We start from the raw sequence: 19,579 nt of genomic DNA on the forward strand, positions 1-19,579 counted from the left end.
AACTTCTTGTTTCTTTTCCACCAGTATTAGGCCTACATGGGCCTTCAAAACTATAATTTCTCATGACTGCCATGGGAAAGTTTACCAAAGTTTTCAGTATCTCAGGTGACATTTCATGATTTCAACCATACGGTGGTCTTTTGAGGATCGTATGATGCCACCTCACTCAAACAGTATTAAAAACTCTATGATTTTTTAACTTTCTTTTGCTTTTGGACTGCCATGCTGATGCTACAATCCCTAGCTAATGGACTGCACCTTCTTTGCCAAATAATTTCCATTTTTCATTTATATGTTTATGCTAATCGACTCACCCATAATGGACTTTAATTCGGAACCCTTTCCCTATCTTTGTAGGACTTGAGCTGTTAGACAACGAACTATCTTTCTGCCTTAATAGTGATAGGACTCTATAACTCTGTGAATTTGATTTTAAATAATGATCATCCAATAGAGCCTGCTTAATTGTTTGCCATTTTTATATGAGCTGTGATATTCTTAACTGAACTTCTCAAACTGCTTATTGCAATGAACTTTGAATATTTAATACAATAAACAATCAAATATTTGCCTGAGTCTATTGTTGAGTCCTATTGAGTCTTCCATTCAAACTGTGCTGTTTGACTTAATGTGTTGTAGAGAGAATAATCGAGCTCTGACAGAACATCATGTGTTACTTCTTCTGTTTTGCATTGCAGTTGAAGAGCATTTGGTACGTATAAACCTAACTCAACGCAACGTTTTTAGGAGGTTGGGTCTTCTTGTTGCTATTATTTATTTCTACAGCATGGTTCTGAGAATGGTGTACCTAACTCTTAGTTCAAATATGTGAGTTGGCTGTCAATTAATTGTCCCAATTGCACGGCTAACTTGGTGTTTGGTTACCCTAATTCCCACCCCTTCTATCGGCAGAGTAAAATTCATCTGAAGATCATTGCCTCTATGGTAAATGGAAGTGCTGTAAACTGTCTAATCGTAAAGGGTTCAGTACAGTTAGATTAGTAAGGAGAGTAAGCGTGTAATACAATTTTTACCACACTTTACGTTGCCACAAGACCATGTCATGGCACACGCATGATCCGTGTTTGCCCATGACCAAACAAAGTCAAGAACAGGGATCTAGACATCTTTACTAAGGGCAGGGGTGCACGTCCATCACAATGTACTTTTCCATCCAGCATGTACCAGGCATGTACTGATGTCAATACTTGGCCCATCAACTCATATTCAGAGTCAATATAAACAGATGTGTTGCTGTCCCAAAAGAAATGGTTTGATAGCACCTGAATGGAGACACTAGGATTTTCCTTTCCCAAAGCAAGGGTGATCATTTGAACCTCACTCCTTCTGTAGTGGCAATTCAGTGCTCCACAATGGTGTGCCTTCTGAATACAGAATCAACAATATAGATGAAACATCATATTGAGGGCAAAGTATCGAAAATAAAATATAAAAACTTACGTAAGTATAGATTTTCTATATCTAACTCCACAGATATTTATCGACGTGGTACATATATCTTCAAGGTACGTAGATATGGAGTAAGGAAAAGTAAATCTATCCTTCCCTATAAGCACTTAATTTTTCAATATTTTGTCCTCCATATTCTGTCCTTGATATTAGTATGATTCTAATCAACAGAGGGGTTTAATGCAAAACCTTCACTACCCCCAGCCCGTGATTAAGGTAGCTTTTTCTGTGATGTCATTTCCTGGAGCTATTCAAGTGTGAACATTTTTGTAAGTAGAGAACATGAATAAAAATACCAGGGCCTTCTCATTGTGTCTCCTGCAGCTACACCTCACCCTCGAGTTTCCAGTTCTTTCTTTTCATCAATTGTATCTGGGAGCTGCAAAGTCCTGCATGAGCATGCTTGCCTGGATGCCGCAGTCACAAGCACAGCCTGAATCATCTCTCTGTGGGCAGGAGTTGCCAAGAAACATTACAAGTAGATTGAAAAAAAAGTTGTGTGCAGAGGCTGTAGGAGTGGCATGTAGTCCAGGTGAGCTAAAAGACTCGTTCTTTTTCTTCAGACGTTAGCTGCGGAGGCCGAAGCCTTTCAGCTGCTCTGCTCCAACTTTTCCTTTCATCTGCTTCCAATTAAAAAAACAAGGTAAGTGTTGGAAAATAGTTATTTTAAAGAAACGCATTCGGAAGCGATGCTAGAATGGATGTTGTTATAGAGAGCATCAGAAAAGAAAAAAAGTACGTTAACTTACTGAATGTATGAATGTAGCAAAAGGATCCCTACGTCATCACTCGTTCCTCTGAGCGCGTTTAGTGTTGTTATTCGGAAAATTCTTGTTTCTGTTTACTCGAGTGCTAATAAATGTATACCAACACTCGTGCATTCATCTGATGTAGATCTTCAGACTGATGCAAAGAAATCGCTTTAAGATTTTGACGCGAGATGTTAGGCACAATTTTGCTTTTCTAAACTGAGAATGTGGACTGAGAATTCGGCCCTCTGAAAAAAATGTACCGATGTTGTTACACTGGGCGTGTGCCGATGTATGCACAATTTTCTGAACTAAGCAGAATTATTCGTATGACTAATAAGCTTGCTCTGCAGGTTTTGGTTCTCAGCCAAGTTATTTCGCGTCAGAAATTTTCCACACTTATTTTCTGTCGACTCTTCAGTTTTCTCCAGAAAACAATTGCAATGAACGACTGATACCAGGGGTATTTCTGATTATTCTTCAATTAACCATCCCTCGTTTAGAGTGTCTGAAATATGCCACAGTTGTATTACTGCCTATTTATCGCATTGGAGCGACACAAGGGGATATGTAATTAGTACATCTCTAAAGGACGTATTGTCGCATTAAAGGATGCACATAGTTTGCTTTATCCTAAATTGTGTGGCATGGTAGTTCCAGATGATAATTGTGAAAGTACCGCCCAGCAAGCTTACGAGTATTTGCTTTTTGTGCTCACATTTCCCAACCGCTGATGATGTGTGTGGAGAAAAAGCCCTGAATTCTAGAATTGCATGCAGCAATGGGCCCAGTAATTCTGGGATCCGCATGTTATTCCCCATTCTGAGCCAAAACTCATGATGGCGAGTAAACAAGGCGCTAATGTCCGTAATAAAAAAAAGTATCATCACCAATGCACAGGCCATCTCAGAGTGAGGGCATAGACCGTGCTATTTGCCTTTAGCAGAAAGCTGGTTGCATCTATGTACAATTAAGTGGGAACACCTCCCAAAATGATTGCTTGAGAGCAACGAAGGCCTCTTCCTCAACAAGAAATGGTAAATGAATTAAGTTTCACCTATGTGATTAATAACAAGTTGTTTTCTGTTGTAAGTTTTATCTTGATGAGTAGTTGTACAATATAAGTTACAGAAAGTCTGTTAAAGTGTTATGACTTCTTTATGTATAAAAAGGCAATATATTGTGGTGTTTCTAGTGGTGTAGTGCTGGTAAGTAATAGCAACGTTTTGATATATGAAATGAAAGAGAGACATAATGGAAGTAATTGTTGTATTAGCAATATTATGTATTTAGAGAAGTTCGGACTACTTTTGGGTCCTGTGCCACTGCACCTGCCGCACCATTCAAATCATGCCCCTATTGCCTGTAAGGTAACTGCACTTGTGGCTGCCTGTTTATTAGTAATATATTGCAATGTTTGGTGTTTAGAGGTGCTCCTAGAGCTTTGGGTCCCGGTTTCACTGCACATTCTGCACTTCTGAAATCATAACTTAAGTGCTTGAAAGGTAGCTGCACTTGTGATTGCTTATTTAGTACCTAAATATAGTAATATTTGGTGTTCAGAGCAGTTCCGACAACCTTTGGCCCCAACGCCAATGCATCTGCAGTACCATTCAAATTATGGCCCAAGTGCCTTCTAGATAACAGCACTTGTGAATGCCTGTTTAGTAGCAACATTTAGCAATATTCTGCATTTAGTGGGGGTCCTTAGAGCTATTGGCCCTGGTGCCACTGCACCTGCTGTACCATTCAAATCAAGCCCCTTTTAACTGAAAGATAACCAAAATTGTGTCTGCCCTTTATAGGAGTAAAATATAAGGTTTTAGAGGAGTTCTGACAACTTTCGGGCCTGGTGCACGTCACATCCTGCACCATTCAAATAATGACCCTGTTGTCTGCAAGGTAAGTGCACTTGCGACTGCCTGTTTAGTAGTAAAATATAGAAATATTAGGTGTTTAGTCTAGTACCTGGAGCTTTTGGTCCTAGTGAAACTGCACCTGGTGCACTATTGAACTCATTACCTGAGTCCTCGCTAGATAACTGCACTTATGACTGCCTGTTTAGTTGTAAAATATAGCAATGTTATGTGTTTAGAGGAGTTCTGAGTAGTTTTGGTCCCGGTGCCACTGCACCTGCTGCACCATTCAAATAATGACCCAGTTGCCTGCAAGATAGCTGTATTTATGACTGCCTGTTTAATAGTAAAATATAGCAACATTGAGTATTTAGAGGAGTTCTGACAAGTTGTTGGCCTGGTGCCACTGCACCTGCTGCACCATTCAAATCATGGCCCCAGTGCCTGAAAGATAACTGCATTTATAACTGCCTATTTAGTTGTGAAATGTAGCAATAATCAGTGTTTAGTGGTGTGCCGGGAGCTTTTGGTCTTGGTGCCACTGCACTTGTTACACCATTCAAATAATAACCCTGTTGCCTGCAAGATAACTGCACATCTGACCGCCAGTTTAGTAGTAAAATCTAGCAATATTTGGTTTTCAGTGAAGTTATGACAACTTTTGGTCCGAGTGGCACTGCACCTGCTGCACCATTTAAATCAAGCCCATTTAAACTGCAAGATAACTGCAATTGTGACTGCTTTTATATTAACAAAATATAGCAGTATTAGGTGTTTAAGGAGTTCTGACAACTTTTGTGCCAGTGCCCCTGCACCTGCTGCACCATTCAAATCATGACCCGACATGTGAAACCAGTGCTTAATTTAGAAAAAAATTACAGTTACGTTTTTCATCACTGATGCTGCCAAATTCTGTGTCTGTTGAATGTCTATTTTGATATTCTTGATATCACCTTTTGCTGTCTTCCTTCACCATGCAATACTTCATGTCACTTTCTCTCTGTAACAAGTTCTTTTTCATCCCTGCTTGCTACCTTTGTCAATGTTTCTTATCTTTTGCTTCCTACTTTCTCTCTTTCTACATTTCTCTCTCTTGCTCTTGGTCAAAGTCTGAAGATGGACAATAAGTCTTGGTCCCTAAATAATAGTTCCAGTCCCCACCACTTGCAACCACGTGCTCACTTTATCTGAGAGAAAGTGTCTCAAGCACCTCATCAGACACTTTTCCCAAGATATTGCTCCAGATCCTAGGTAGAGTTTCTCATAGGTACATGGTAAACGTTTATTATAGACATTGGTTTAATACATAAATAAATAAATCGCTAACTGGTCTCTGACTGTTCAGGCAGTGATGGAAGTTTAAGGTCATGATCACATGTGGAAATGTCCAGCTGATTTAGTTAAATCTTAAAATGAGAGTTGAAGTGGCGTGATTTACACTTATTGTCCTTATCTTCTTTTGAATTGCTCAAAGTATATTTCAGGTTTTCCTGGTTATTGATTCCTTATGCCAGAGGTGTTTTACATGAGCCCTGTAGAGCCAGACCTATGACACATTGGACATATTCACTCTGAGAATGTAAATGAGATGCATTTAGATTCATTGCATGTAAATGCATTTTATGTGGATTTCCTGAACTCCTGGCAGTAATCTTACAATTCTGTGCTTATGCTAGACCCCAATCCTGTATAGGTAAAATCCACATGTCTTGACGTCATATACTTTGAATATGCTAGAGGATGTATGATGCACTCATGTCTTGATCTTGGCAGAGTAATATCACCAAGGCTGTCTTGGAGAATTACAACGCTAAAGTACCATTTGAAAATTATTCTTTCTAATTAGTGATCCTCATGTATCTTGTCTAGAACATTTATTTGCTTTTGCTTATAATAAGTTAATTTTCACTATCTAATTTACTCTGGCCGTCTGGTTCAATTGATGGCATACAGGTCAGCATATTTGATGAATGTCATCTGTTTGTTAGGAAAACTGAGAGAATGCTCACTTTGCTACCCAGTGCTCACTTTGGGTAAACAGATTATAACTTTATCATTAAATTTATCTCCATTAGGCATTAAAGAGAAATCAATTACAGAAAGCCCTAACCTGAAGACTTGCAGGGCATCAGGAATTCTTCTTATTTCCCCTATCCATTCAGTTATTGCTCAGAGTAGTTCATTTACAAAGTTTTCCTTATTCAATGTAGTAATCTATTCGATCTGTATAACTCAAATCAGCAGTACCTGCAACAACCATTCTTGGGTACCAAATTATCAGCTATCTTCTGTCAAGATTTAATGAACTTCAAAGTGTGGTTGGCAGCATTAGCAGCTCCTTTTAGCAGGCGGCCAAATCGCCAGCATGAAATTTGATGTGGTCAAAGGGAAAGGAGGTGGGGTAAAATCTGATCCAGGTGTTTTTCCCCATATCATATTGAGAGAATGCAGCGATTTTTACCTTTTACCTGGGAGGATTACCTTTTTTGCTATATCTCTTTGGTTGAAGTCTGGTAAGGTTTTACCTATTTTACATTATTCCACTTACATATTTATCTGAGGGAACTTGTTCAAAGATTAGAGCGGAGTCACTGCCAATAACGTTTTCTATAACAAAGTCAGCAATCACTCCAGCGGATGTCCATTGAGTCGACTGGAGCTGGGGCTGAATGGTGCTATACATCCAGAGCACCTCGCCCATGTCCAATAGCCATTTCCTTATTGGCATGCTGAGTACTGGGAAAACACTAAGCAAAAATAACAATTGATGGACAGAATGCTGAAAAATGTGATACGTTCACCCCAGTACAGAGATCTAGGCCTAAATCCATCGTTTTCTTTGCTCATCATGCCATTCCAGTTTGGACCCAGCCATATTCAAATCAGTCTTGACCCTGCGCCCCATGGGAACAGTCCAGCCAGAACTGCCAGGCCAGGTCCTCCCTGGACTGGAAACAAGCATCCTACGACTGGTTTAGGGCTTTCAGCCCTCATCAGCCAGGATAGCTTGACTCCAGTGGCATGGAGAGCATGGGACCCACCTCTGGGCATACCCATCCCACAGACGTGGGTCCCTTGCTCACTTTGCCACTGGATTCAAGCTAGCCTGGCTGATGAGGGCTGTTAGCCTGAAACCGGTCCTAGGATGCTTGTTTCCGGTCCAGGGAAGATATTGCTTGGCAGTTCGGTCTGGACTGTTCCCCTGAGGCACATTATCAAGACTGATTTGCATATAGCTGTGTCTGAACTGTGGTGGCAAACTGAGCTAAAGAACGATGAGGAATTCAACCCAGATCTGTGACCGGAGGTGAGTGTCTGAAAAATGTTGGCGCTCTGTCCATCATCCCCTTGTGTTTGCTTTGTACACCCTAAGTTTACAGGGTATGCCCAGACGTGGGTCCCTTGCTCACTTTGCCACTGGATTCAAGCTAGCCTGGCTGATGAGGGCTGTTATCCAAAACCTGAACCAGGATTCTTGTTTCCGGTCCAGGGAAGACATGCCTTGGCAGTTTGGTCTGGACTGTTCCCATGAGGCACAGGGTCAAGACGTATTTGTATATAGCTACGTCTAAACTGTGGTGGCAAAGTGAGCTAAATAACGATGATGGATTCAACCCAGATCTGTGACTGGGGGTGAGTGTCTGAAAAGTGTTGGCGCTCCGTCCATCATCTCCTTGTGTTTGCTTTGAATGTCCTAAGTGGCAGGGTATGACCAGACGTGGGTCCCTTGCTCACTTTGCCACTGGATTCAAGTTAACCTGGCTGAAGAGGCATGTTAGCCCGAAACCATTCCCAGGATGCTTGTTTCCGGTCCAGGGAAGACATGGCTTGGCCGTTTGGTCTGGACTGTTCCCATGAGGCACAGGGTCAAGACTGATTTGCCTATAGCTGTGTCTGAACTGTGGTGGCAAAGTGAGCTAAAGATCGATGATGGATGCACCCAGATCTGTGACTGGTGGTAAGTGTCTGAAAAGTTTTGGCGCTCTGTCCATCATCGCCTTGTGTTTGTTGAGTACTGGGAAAACAGCATCTAATGGACCTTGTTTATGAAAAAGGTATTCCTGAACAATAACGAATTAGTCCTTCATAGGGCTAGGAAAGAATTGATGGACTAGGCAGGACCACTAGCCAGGATATCCTCCATGTGCCACAGGCATCTGTTTTGACCTGCTATCTGTGAACTCCCCTAAGAAGAGATTAGAGTTTTAGGTGCAGATACACCAATCTCCCAGTTGACATACCATAGGCAAGTAAAGGTAGGGCAGAGGCCTGCTGCCTTGCCAGAGTCTAAGGGGCATGAGGGAGCATCCTTTCCTGCCTTTAAGTCCCCTCTGGTAGTAAATTCTTGCACCTGTGCAATCATTTGTAGGAATACCTTGTTCTGTTCTTTTAATTGGTTCAGGCAAGGTTTTTTGTTGTGTGACTTAGCAATTCAAAATGGGTGACTTCCACCAGCACGGAAAATACTCCACTTAAATCTGTGGTCCATGCAAACTTAAGTAATTGGTAATGCTCCTTGTCTCCTCGATCGTGTGGTTATCATGGAACAAAGAACATACTAGATTGTAAGCTCAAACTAGAATTTACTAGAAAAGATACAAGACAAATGATCCTACACGGGAAGAACTGCTACAAAAACCTGCATGTTGTGAGCCTTCTTGTTGGAATGTTCAACTATCCAACAAAGTACAATTGCTATGTCCTGAAAGGTAATCAAAAGACATAAGGTACACGTGTTCCAAAACTAGCATCCTGTAGTTTGAAAGGAAGGAAGCCTTGTCTTAAAATAGGCCCTCTGGCCATGAAGCCACTTAGTTGCACACATGGATGCTATATTTGCCCAAAACCAGACAAAATATAATGAAATAAAATTGAACGTCTTAGATCAGTGGTTATTAACTTTTTGATTGATGTGCCCCCCTCTTAATAATTACTGAAATCCGAGGACCCCACTATGAATCATAATTGAATCTGGGGACCCTACTGAGTCATTATTGGAACCCAGGGACTCCGGCCTAAGCAATTTCAATTGTTTGAACTGCAAAACAATGCACACAAATATGGAAACAAGCATTCAAATACACAAATGATTAAATATTTCATTTAATTCACAAATAGAGAAAATAAAATATACATTTAAATTTCAATGGGAAGATTTGAGCTCTTCTAAATTCAATTGAGGCAACCCATAGTCCATAATATATTCAGTTTGATGCACTTGCAGGGCTCCCATGAATCAAAATGAGAATACCAATTTAGGGACAGATTATCACTCTTTCACGCAGTGTAGTGCAGTAGGTCACCTAGCTGTGCTGCAGGAAAGGGCAGGAATCTGCTGTATTTAACATTACACAGAACATTCCTGTCCTTTTCTAGCGCTGGCTCACTTTTGGCTGTGTATGGCCAACACAGACATCTTGCATGCATTGTAGGCGGGATTGGTTTTGTGCAGGAAGGAACCTTCCTGCACAAATAAAGATATTTCTCTTTGTTGTGCCTCATGTGGGGATGTGTAGCATTTTGACACATTTCCAGGTCTACCACTAATGGTAAATCTGGGAATGAGCCAAAATCCATAGGTGGATGCGTGGAAACAACCATGCTCCACCCATTGAATTCCTCCCTGGAGCAGAGTAACGCAAGGCAGCAATTTGATTAGCCTTGCGTTACTCTTGAATCATCAAGTCATACAGGTCCACAAAGGTGCCTTGCTTTCCTTGATAAATCTCACTTACGTTTTGTGTCTCCCTTATGGCCTTGCAAGATGCAAGAGCGATGCAAAACCTTGTTAAATATTCTCCTTCATTTTTAGCTTCAAAATTAAGATTCCTTTAAATGTTTTGAACATTTACAAATGTTAAATTTGATAGTTTTCTTGTTTATTTACATGCATTTTATTAGCCCGTTAATATTATGTAAATTTCTAAACAAACGCAGAAGCCCTGAATAGGCATCTTGGACCCCCAGCGGTACCCGGACCACAGGTTAAGAGCCACTGTCTTAGATAACGCTTCTTCTAACAATAATATGGCTCTGGGGCTGCAAAGGATCAGAGTGCTATACAAATCTTTAATAGACTGGCTTATATTATTTATGCGGTGCTACCTGATCTTGTGGAGCTGTAAAAGGTCATTAGAATACCTAATATGCTGTGTGTCCTAGCCAGCAAACTGAATGCAGTCTAGTTTTGTTCTGCAATCTAAAGTAGGGTAGTGATTAATGTGTGGATATTGTGTGCATGCAGCAGATAATGTAAAGCATTTTTTACAGTATATGTAATACACTGTTGTGTTGCAGACTTCTTAAAAGGTCATCACTGTTTATTTTGACAAATTGAAACCCTGCTTCTACCATGTTAATCTTGATTTGAGACATCAGAAGAAATTAAAGGAATAATGTAGTCACTGAAAAAGGTTAAAGCCAGAAAAGCACTGCCACATTATCGTTTTAATAGCTGTGGACAACTTCCCCCCCATGCCACTTAATCATTCCCATCTAAACATATGCTCGCTCTTCCCTTCAAACATACAGCCAGATTCATCAAACCAAAATCCGCTCGCAAAGGGCCAGATTCTGAGAATCTGGCCCTTTGCGAGCTGTATTTTTGCATTTGGGATGCATCATCCCAAATGCAAAAATCGCAATTTTAGAAATCGCTACATTGCCATTATTTGCATTTAAGGAATCTCAATTTGAGATTCCTTAAATGCAATGCATGAACCATTTCAAAATTGAGAATTCGCAATCTGGGGCCGCTATTTACCGCGAAGTCTAACTTCGTGGTAAATAGCAAAAACTTAGAAAAATGCACTTTAGTGCATTTTACTGAGTTGTATGTTACACACACACATGTCCTTGGGACATGTGTGTGCGCAACACCAGTGTACATTACCATTTCAGGGGTGCAACAGGGTGTCCTTTGGACACCCTGGCACCCTTGAAATTGCTTCCTTATTTGCGATTCGCTAATTGCTAATCGCAAATAAGGAATTACTCCCCATTCATTCCTATGGGCCTGCTAGGTTGTAGAAAAAAAATCACTGTAGCTTGCCTAGGCGTCTCTTGCCCCCACTCACCAGTAGATTGGACAAACCCCTGTTTTGAAAATCAGGAAACTCATTTTGTAAGCAATGCCTCTAACCTGTGTTTACAGACTGAACATGGTATAGAAACCCTGTTCTTTTGAAGTGGAGATGTTTAGTTTGTTAATAGTATGAGGCGAGTGTCTGAAATAGGAAGGAATTCCACAAATGTTAACGTCCTTCTTCTATCAAATGTGCTAAGCAGGAATGGCCTTTAATACACTTAGAGCAAAGGCTAGGTAGGATGCATGATGGAATTGGGTTTCTCTATGTCCCTCTAGGACCCCAGTCAACCACTTCCACCTCACCATTTTCCAAGAGCAGAGGCTTTTGTTGAAAGAACCAATTTGGTTTCTTATGGGATGCCCTTAGAATGTGCAGCTCAGCAACCGAAGTGTATGTGCTTTTCTGCATTACATGAGGAAGAGAGAGCAGGACAGCACCATATCTACATAGATATGAGACCACTGCTCTCTTACTCAGTGTTGGTGCTCTTTTAGGATACCTACCCCACATAACACGTTTGCACCACAGGGCATGCTTAATGCATTGCAAAGGATTTGTCCTAGAGGGGTACCCTTCCATATAAATACTTTGGTAAGATGTTCTGGAAAAACTCTTCGGTTTTCAAACATATTATGGGGGCTGATTATGAGTCTGTCAGTCCGTGGACAGCCAGACTCGCAGGTGACCAGCGGTGGCCGTCTCCCAAATACCCTATTAGGACTCAAGAGGTCGGACCACCACAGCCCTGCCACAGCTGTCAGAGAACCGCAGCTTCCTGGTTGTGTTGCAGTGGTGTAGAGGCATCCTTGTGCTTGACGGGACCACCGCCGCGGAAAGAGGGGCACTATGGACGCATGTGCAAAGCTATTACTAGGAAAGTAGCTGGCATTGAAGATGAAGATACCAAACATAGGGTACTGATGGTCAAGGTGGATGAAAAGGCTAGTGATATGGTTAGGAATAGTATTTTACCAAAGGCTGATTTTGATATTAATGGTGAAGTGTTATCCTTAATGGTGGACACAGGATAATTATATACCATTATTTCCAAGGGGATATTCAATGCAGTGTCGGAAGCACTAATCTCTTCTGGTGTGGTCCTGAAGGTTTACCAGGGTACGAACACTAGAGTGTTGGGCTATATGGAGGATTCAATAATGTTTGGGGACTGACAGCAAGGTGTACATTGCCCCAGAGGGACCAGCTATACTAGGTTGGACTCATCAATATGATTTGAACATTAGGGTGGACATAAGAGCAAAACAACAGGCCATATTATTGATGATAGTGGTGTACAGGACATTTTCAATCATAATGTACAGGTCTTTGAGGGCAGGTTAGGGGAGGCTATTGAGTTTCATGATGAAGTAAGGTTAAAGGAGAATTCGGTGCCAGTCAAACATGTTGCAAGGAGAATACCTACGGCAGATAGAACACAAGTTAAAGACATTATTAGGCAAATGCTTGATGATAAGGTTATAGAGGCAGCAGAATGGTTGCCTCCAGTTGTTATCACCAAGAAACAGGATGGATCGCTACCTTTTTGTGTGGATTTGAGGAGTATAAACGGAAAGGTGATCATGGACAACTTTCCACTTCCAAACATTACTCAACATCATTTTGATACTGTCTGTGGGAGGAGTATTTTCAAAACTCGATTTATGTAGTACATATAACCAGATTAAACTGCATTCTAATTCAAAGAGGTATACATCCTTCATAACACCAGAAGTGACATTTCAGTTCAATTGGCTTATGGTTGGGCTATGTTCGGCAGCCAGTGCCTTTCAACAAATTATTACAGAAATCTTACAGGGTATCGACAAAGTAGTTTTTTTTCCTAGATGACATTTTAATTTATGCAACTGATGACAGGGATCATAACAGAACATTGGGGGAGATATTAACCTGCTTATGTGGGGTGGGGTTAACTTTGGGGAAGGAAAAATGTGTGCTTGCAGTAGAGAAAGTGGACTATTTGGGGTACCGCATAACAAGGGAAGGAATATGACCCAAACAAGACTTAGTCAGTGCCATTGTGAATGTTGAGGTGCCTGGATCTGTCATGGGAATGGTGGAGACCTACTCCAAGTTTGTGCAGGATTTTGCACATAAGGCACAGCCATTGAGAGAATTGTTAAGGAAAGGAGGTAAGTTCATGTGGTGTGAAAAGCAACAGAAGGCATTCACCCTGATAAAGCATAATATAGAACAGGCTGGAATCTTGGTACCATTAAGAACAGAGTTACACACCGTGCTTACTGTTAATGCTAATGCGGTAGGTATTGGTGCAGTTTTAGCACAAATATATGGCAACCAAGAGAAAACTGTGGCATTTGCCTCTAGCTCTTTGACAGTTGCTGAGAGGAATTGTTCAGTGATAGAGCATGAGGCACTAGCAGCCGTGTGGGCCACCAGACATTTCAGGGTATTTTTGCAGGGTGCAGTCTTTACACTGATAACTGATCGTAAGCCTCTATTTAAAGTGCTGGGTCCAGATGGGACAAAGAACTGCTCGGGGAGGTTGGCACACATGACTGTGAGGTTACATGATTTCTTGTGTCATGTAGAATGTGTGCCTGGGTAGAGGAACAAAGTGGCAGACTGCTTGTCAAGATTACTGGACACTAAGGTGGTGTCTGAGGAATTGGAAGTGGACATTACTGAGGGCCTGGACAATTTCATGTGTGGTAAGCATGCAGGAGGATGATACCCTTCAGGGTGTTGTGAAGATGATCAAGGAAGGTTTGTCGAGAGAAAGTACTATACAGGAAGGTCTTAGACCTTTCTATAAAATACAAAGGGCCAGATTTACAAGCCCCGTACTCCACTTTTGCGCCGCCATTGCGTAACGCAACGGTGGCGTAAAGACAGCTCCATGTTGTGGGGTATTTACAACATGACACATCCATGGAAATGCGTCACATTGTAAAGCCCTGCACCACATGTAACCTGCGTCAAGTTTCATGTGGGCGTTCCGGAGCAGGGGGGGGGGCGTTCCGGCCCAGGAACGCCTCGCAAAAGTGGCTGAGTGAAATTTACAAGATTCCACTCAGTCACTTTTCCGACCCTGCTGCATCAAAACCTTGTACCTGCTTGAAGCAGGCGTAAGGCTTGACGCACCATGTTGGACATAGGCAGAGTTGGAACAGTGCTGGAGTTGTGTCGCGCCAACGTTACGCCAGCAGATGCGACACACGTCTGTTTATCCTTGCCCCATGATGCGCAGCATTTTCAATGCGGCGCATCTGTGGTGGCGCAAGGGTAAACTTGCGTGACGCATCTTTCCTGGCGCATCCCTGCTGATTTGCAGGGATGCGCCAGGAAACGTAAATCTGCCCCAAAATTAGTTTTCCATGTTAGATGAGTGGGTAGTGTTGAGAGGTGAGTGGTTAGTCCATGAGGGGTAGTTTGATTGGGTTAGCACATGAGGGTCACCCGGGGCAAGCGTTAACAGAGAAGAGAGTGAAGGACAGATTTTGGTGGCCAAGCTTGAACAAACAAATAATGAAATGCTTTGAAAATTATGACAGTTGTAGAGAAGCAGAGAAAATATTACATGTTGGATTGGGCAAAGAGTTTTATGCACAACATATTGTTGATGCTGATGTGACTTGGTAGAAGATTTGTTTAGATTTTATTGGACCTTACCATGGTTTGCAAGACCAAGAAAGGTTTGCTGCTGTTTTGATGGACGTTGGGTCAAGGTGGGTGGAGGTTGTTTTCATGAAATGCATTACTACAGAGTCAACAATTAATGTATTAAGTTAAGTCTTCAGAAGAGAAGGATTTCCATCAGTAGTTCTTACTGACAATGGCACACAGCTAATTTCTAAGGAGATGGAAGACATTTTGGGAAAGTGGGTTTGAGACATGCATGTACCTCACTTTATAATCCACAAGGGAACGGGTTGTGTGAGAGGGCGAACAGATTGATGAATGGGACAATTCAGTTAGCTGTTGCATCAAGAGTATCAGTACAGCAGGCTATTAAGGAAATACTGTGGTCATATCATACAACAGTGCATGAAGGAATGGAGAAGAGCCCATCAAAATTAATGCCTGCCAGGAAACCTGCCACCAAATTGGTCCTATCATGGTTAAAAAATAGTCACACAAGAGATGTAACGGAAGTTCAGAGTAGTGGTACTAAGGTTATTCAAGAGGGTGAATAAGTGAAGGTCAAAACAGGTCGAGGGAGTAAAGGAATATCCAAGTTTAGGAGTCCTTACAAAATTAAGTTGTTGGTGGTAGTTGGGTAAAATTGCACAGTGGTCAAACGTGGAATCTCTGGAGGGTAGCGCTCTATCAAAATTGAGGGGTTTCTGATTCGAGGGAGGTGGATGTATCTGAGTCTGCATGGCCATTAGTAAGCGATGATGGGTTAGACAGAAATCATAACATTGCCAGTAGGTCCTCAAGGGAACATGCATATGAGACAAGTGGTTCTATGCAAGCAGAAAGAAGTGCGAGGGAGAAAAAACCCCTACCAATTTGAAGGATTATATATGTAAGTAACCTTCATGTGAGCAACCTTCCATTGTTGTTGTTTGCAAGGAAAATTAGTAGATTTGTATATTTTGCTTTATGAACAGGTGATTTAATGCTTTCCAAGAAAACATCATTTAAAAGGCAACATTGTGCATAGTTTGGCGTTGTTGCTGACCCTGCCCTGCCTTGTGTATGTTTCCCACCCACCCCTGCCCACTTACCCGCCCTGTGTCCCACTCCATACCCATTCTGGGTTTCATTTGTACATTCTCATTTGTGTCATAATTCATTTTTATCATTATTACTCTTATGTTAGTAAGGAAAGGAAGGAAGGAGATATGTCATATATTATCAGACAGTCTCAGCCAGCCTGAGACTGCTATGATATGGTAGAAATTCTAGATGACATGCTTAACATTACTTTGTTCGGCAGATGAGAGTCTGCAACTGCACCTGGCATGGACGTTGTGTGATTCCTGCTTTCCATTAATAAAGCGTTTAAGGAATGTAAAGAATGCATCTTCAATTGATTCATTACAGTGGAGACAAATAAAACACCTAATTTGTCTTCTACTTTCATTATAAGTCCTCATGGGAGCTAATCACAGGGATTGTAAGTGGCCCAAAGTAAGATAAGGTTAAAAGCTGTAGTGATGTTTTTCTTTCAATGTCCTTTTTTCTGCGTCACTTATTAGTCTGGCTGAATGATAAAGCATGTGCTGGCAAATAGTTGATCAGAAAGCATATAAGTAGGACTGGGAATAATTGGCTGCACTGATTGTGTGGCAACCTAATGCGACCTCATAATTAACAGGCTAGCTAATGTGTATTTCTAACTATACCAAACAGCTCCTGAACAGTTACCCTGAAAGTTCAGCATAGTAGTGATTTCCCTGATCAAGGAATCTGCTGAAATTACTTCTTAAGAATGAATGGTTTAAAGAGTACAAAATAATCAGCCCTGTAATTATAACGTTACACCGTACTTAGAAACTTGCACTGGCTACCTGTAGCACAGCGTTCCATATTCAAGGCATGGTGTCTTATTGTTAAATCACTGCAGACGGGCAGCCCTGCTTTAATCTCAGCCCGTATTCAAAGACACATTCCCGGGCCCAATCTGAGGTCATCATATGCAAATCTTCTCACTATCTTTAAAAGGGAAACAATTGGTGGCTCCAGGTTTACGGTACTGGCTCCGCACATTTGGAATACTCTTCCCTCAGATATCTGGTTCACTTCCTGCTTCATTGCATTTGGGAAGCTCTTAAAGACATGGCTCTTGAGGTTAGCATAACAGTAATGACCTGTTGCAGGCTATGTTTCAGTTACCTCAGCGCCATGAAGCCAATCAGTGAATGCACAATTTAGAAATTGGTTTAACTTAACATACCATAACAGTGCATGCTTTTAACTTGGCACTGCAAGCTGGAGCCTCTCAAGGTACTTTGTTGTGAATGAGTAACTGTTACAGACGGATCAGAAAATATATTTTTTAAATTTTTTCTGAAAGCTAGATGATGGCTTGATTGGGGATGTCAGAAACATACGTTTGAATGAGGGTCTCAGGGCATGTTTATAGACCAATACATAGACACAACCCCCTAGGGGATACACTTACAAAAACAAAAAATGTCTATGGGTCTGTGGAATCACCTATACGTCCTGTTCAAGACACAGCTAAATAGTGAAAAATAGCATGCTCCCGTGTGTACTAGAGGCACAGCATGATATCACCAGGGTATAAAAAGTACCCATCAGTCACCGTTTGATACTGCCCTTGTCATCATATGGGTTCTCCTCAAACCAAGGAGAATATGCTCGCAGCCACTTAGTGTTAGGGTGGTTGCCGCCAAACCATTGGGAATAGAATTTTGTAATAGGGGATACCAAACAAAAATGTGTTAGGGTAACTGATTTGCAGTGCGTGAATGAGTGAGAGTGAAGAAGTAGTGATGCGTGTAAAATTGGGGAGAAGAGAGAAAAGAACAATTTATTAACATCTCTCAAATCTTCCAAGCTTTAAAAACAGTGCAAAATAACAGCAGATTCACCAAATAACTGCTTTCTAGAATCATGGGTCAACATGTTTCAGCAGATGTGGATATTATTTGTCCACTGCTTCCGTCAGGACCACATATTCGCTACTGCAAGAAAGTGAGAATAATAAAAATTGGTAACCATGTCACCTGATCATCCTAGGTCATGGAAAGTCTCCTCCAGAGAACTGATATCTAGACCAGAAGAGTAATCAGGCCAAGAACAAGACGCAAGGAAAAAAGGAAAGAAAGAAAACAAAGATGCCATCATTAATATGTACATCTATTAGTAGCTAAACATCCTTGTTGTTTACTTATTTGTCATAAAGGCATATAAGCAAAAACCTATTCTTGAGGTATAGATCCGCTTACTTATTAGGTAGGAGGATAAAGCATCACCTCACCTGGCTGCAGCTCAGGTAAGGGGAGCACCGCTCTAGTAAAAACAAAAGGATAATAAATCAGGGATCTCTTTGATGACGTAAATGCCCATCATCTTCAATTGGTGTATAGTGAATCTTCAATAAACCTTAGTATAGAAACTCTGTATACAAAATATCCACTGCACTTTGTCAAATGTAATAAGACCACTTTTCATGTGGCTCTGTTGTGGTGGAAATGTGGTTTGGAGACACTTGCCCACTTAGTCTAAAACCAATCTATATTATGCTGTGAACCAACTACTCTCGTAGTACTGGGTCCCCAAAGAGCACCCTGGTTGCATTTTTTAAAACACTAATTTCTGTTTTTAACCACCTCGAGTCATTTCACTGGTCTCGTTGTAAAAATGAAGAAGAAGAAGAAGAAGACCCGTACTAGTAACTGCCCGGTCTACCTCTATTAGCCTCGCATCCAAACGTATCTCCAACAGATTAGAATAGACCGCGCTTATCACACTGCAACATATCTCTACTTCCTTCGTATCTAAAGTTGGAATGTATACGAAGAGAGGCTACACATTTAGCGTCGTCATTAATTAATTTCAGTTGCAAATCGCAGTAAAAAAAGTTGCAAATCGCGGTAAAAAAAACACATGGGCACTTACCTGTCCGTCGGTTCTCCTTGGCGTCCCTCCGAGCTGACTTGGGGAGGTAACCGGCATTGCTGCAACGCCATTTTTGTTGACCTGGCCAGAAGGTAGCGGGTCACGTGGGTGCACAGCTCACGTAAGACAACCGAGAACTTGGGAGATGTAGTCTAGAGTTGGTCCGACTGTGTTTGCCCAAGTTGTCAATAAAGCTCCTTTTCAGAAGCAATGTTTAGCTAACAAGAAATGTTTCCAAAATATTATGGTTAGTAAGAACTACTTAAAAATCACGGGTCATGTTATGCAACCGGGTTTTTTAGGAAAAGTAGTCCACAAGACCCTGTTGTCAAAAAGAGATAGTACGGTTGTCAATAAAGCTCCTATTTAGAAACAATGTTTGGCTAACAAGAAATGTTTCGGAAATTTTATGATTAGTAAGAACTACTTAAAAATCGCGGGCCACGTTATGCAAATGGGTTCTTTAGGAAAAGTAGTCCACAAGGCACTGACTACCTACGTTTGTTACACTCTAGTTGTTAATAAATATATTATTCAAGAGAAGTGTAGGCTAGTAAGAAAAGCTTTTAGGATCTCATAGTTAATGAGAGCTATCTTTTGTAACTACAATTGTTGATATTTAACGCCAACCTAATACCTCCGGCGTGCGCATCAATAGTGCCTGCTATGTGACGTAGCACATAACCAAACCTGCTATCGTACTCACATTTAATGTGGCGGACGCTGGGGGAAGATGGAATAAACATATTCTTGGAGCTAATCTTTATCTACTGCATTATAATTAGGTTTTCAAACTGACCCTTTGTGACCACTCTCTAGCGCCTAAACCTCATTCCTGGAT

General features: G+C 41.3%; 1 protein-coding gene across 1 annotated transcript in view; it reads left to right on the forward strand.

Annotated features, from left to right (window-relative positions):
* The first annotated feature begins 1,969 nt into the window (after positions 1 to 1,969).
* Positions 1,970 to 19,579, forward strand: part of SERPINB5 (serpin family B member 5) — a 133,761-nt gene continuing 116,151 nt past the window's right edge. Inside the window, exon 1 of the mRNA XM_086965165.1 lies at positions 1,970 to 2,113. The gene's annotated coding sequence lies outside the window, so the exon portion shown is untranslated. The remainder of the gene's footprint in view (positions 2,114 to 19,579) is intronic.

The sequence above is a fragment of the Lissotriton vulgaris genome, chromosome 4_1, assembly GCF_964263255.1.
Source record: "Lissotriton vulgaris chromosome 4_1, aLisVul1.2, whole genome shotgun sequence".
NCBI lineage: Eukaryota > Metazoa > Chordata > Amphibia > Caudata > Salamandridae > Lissotriton > Lissotriton vulgaris.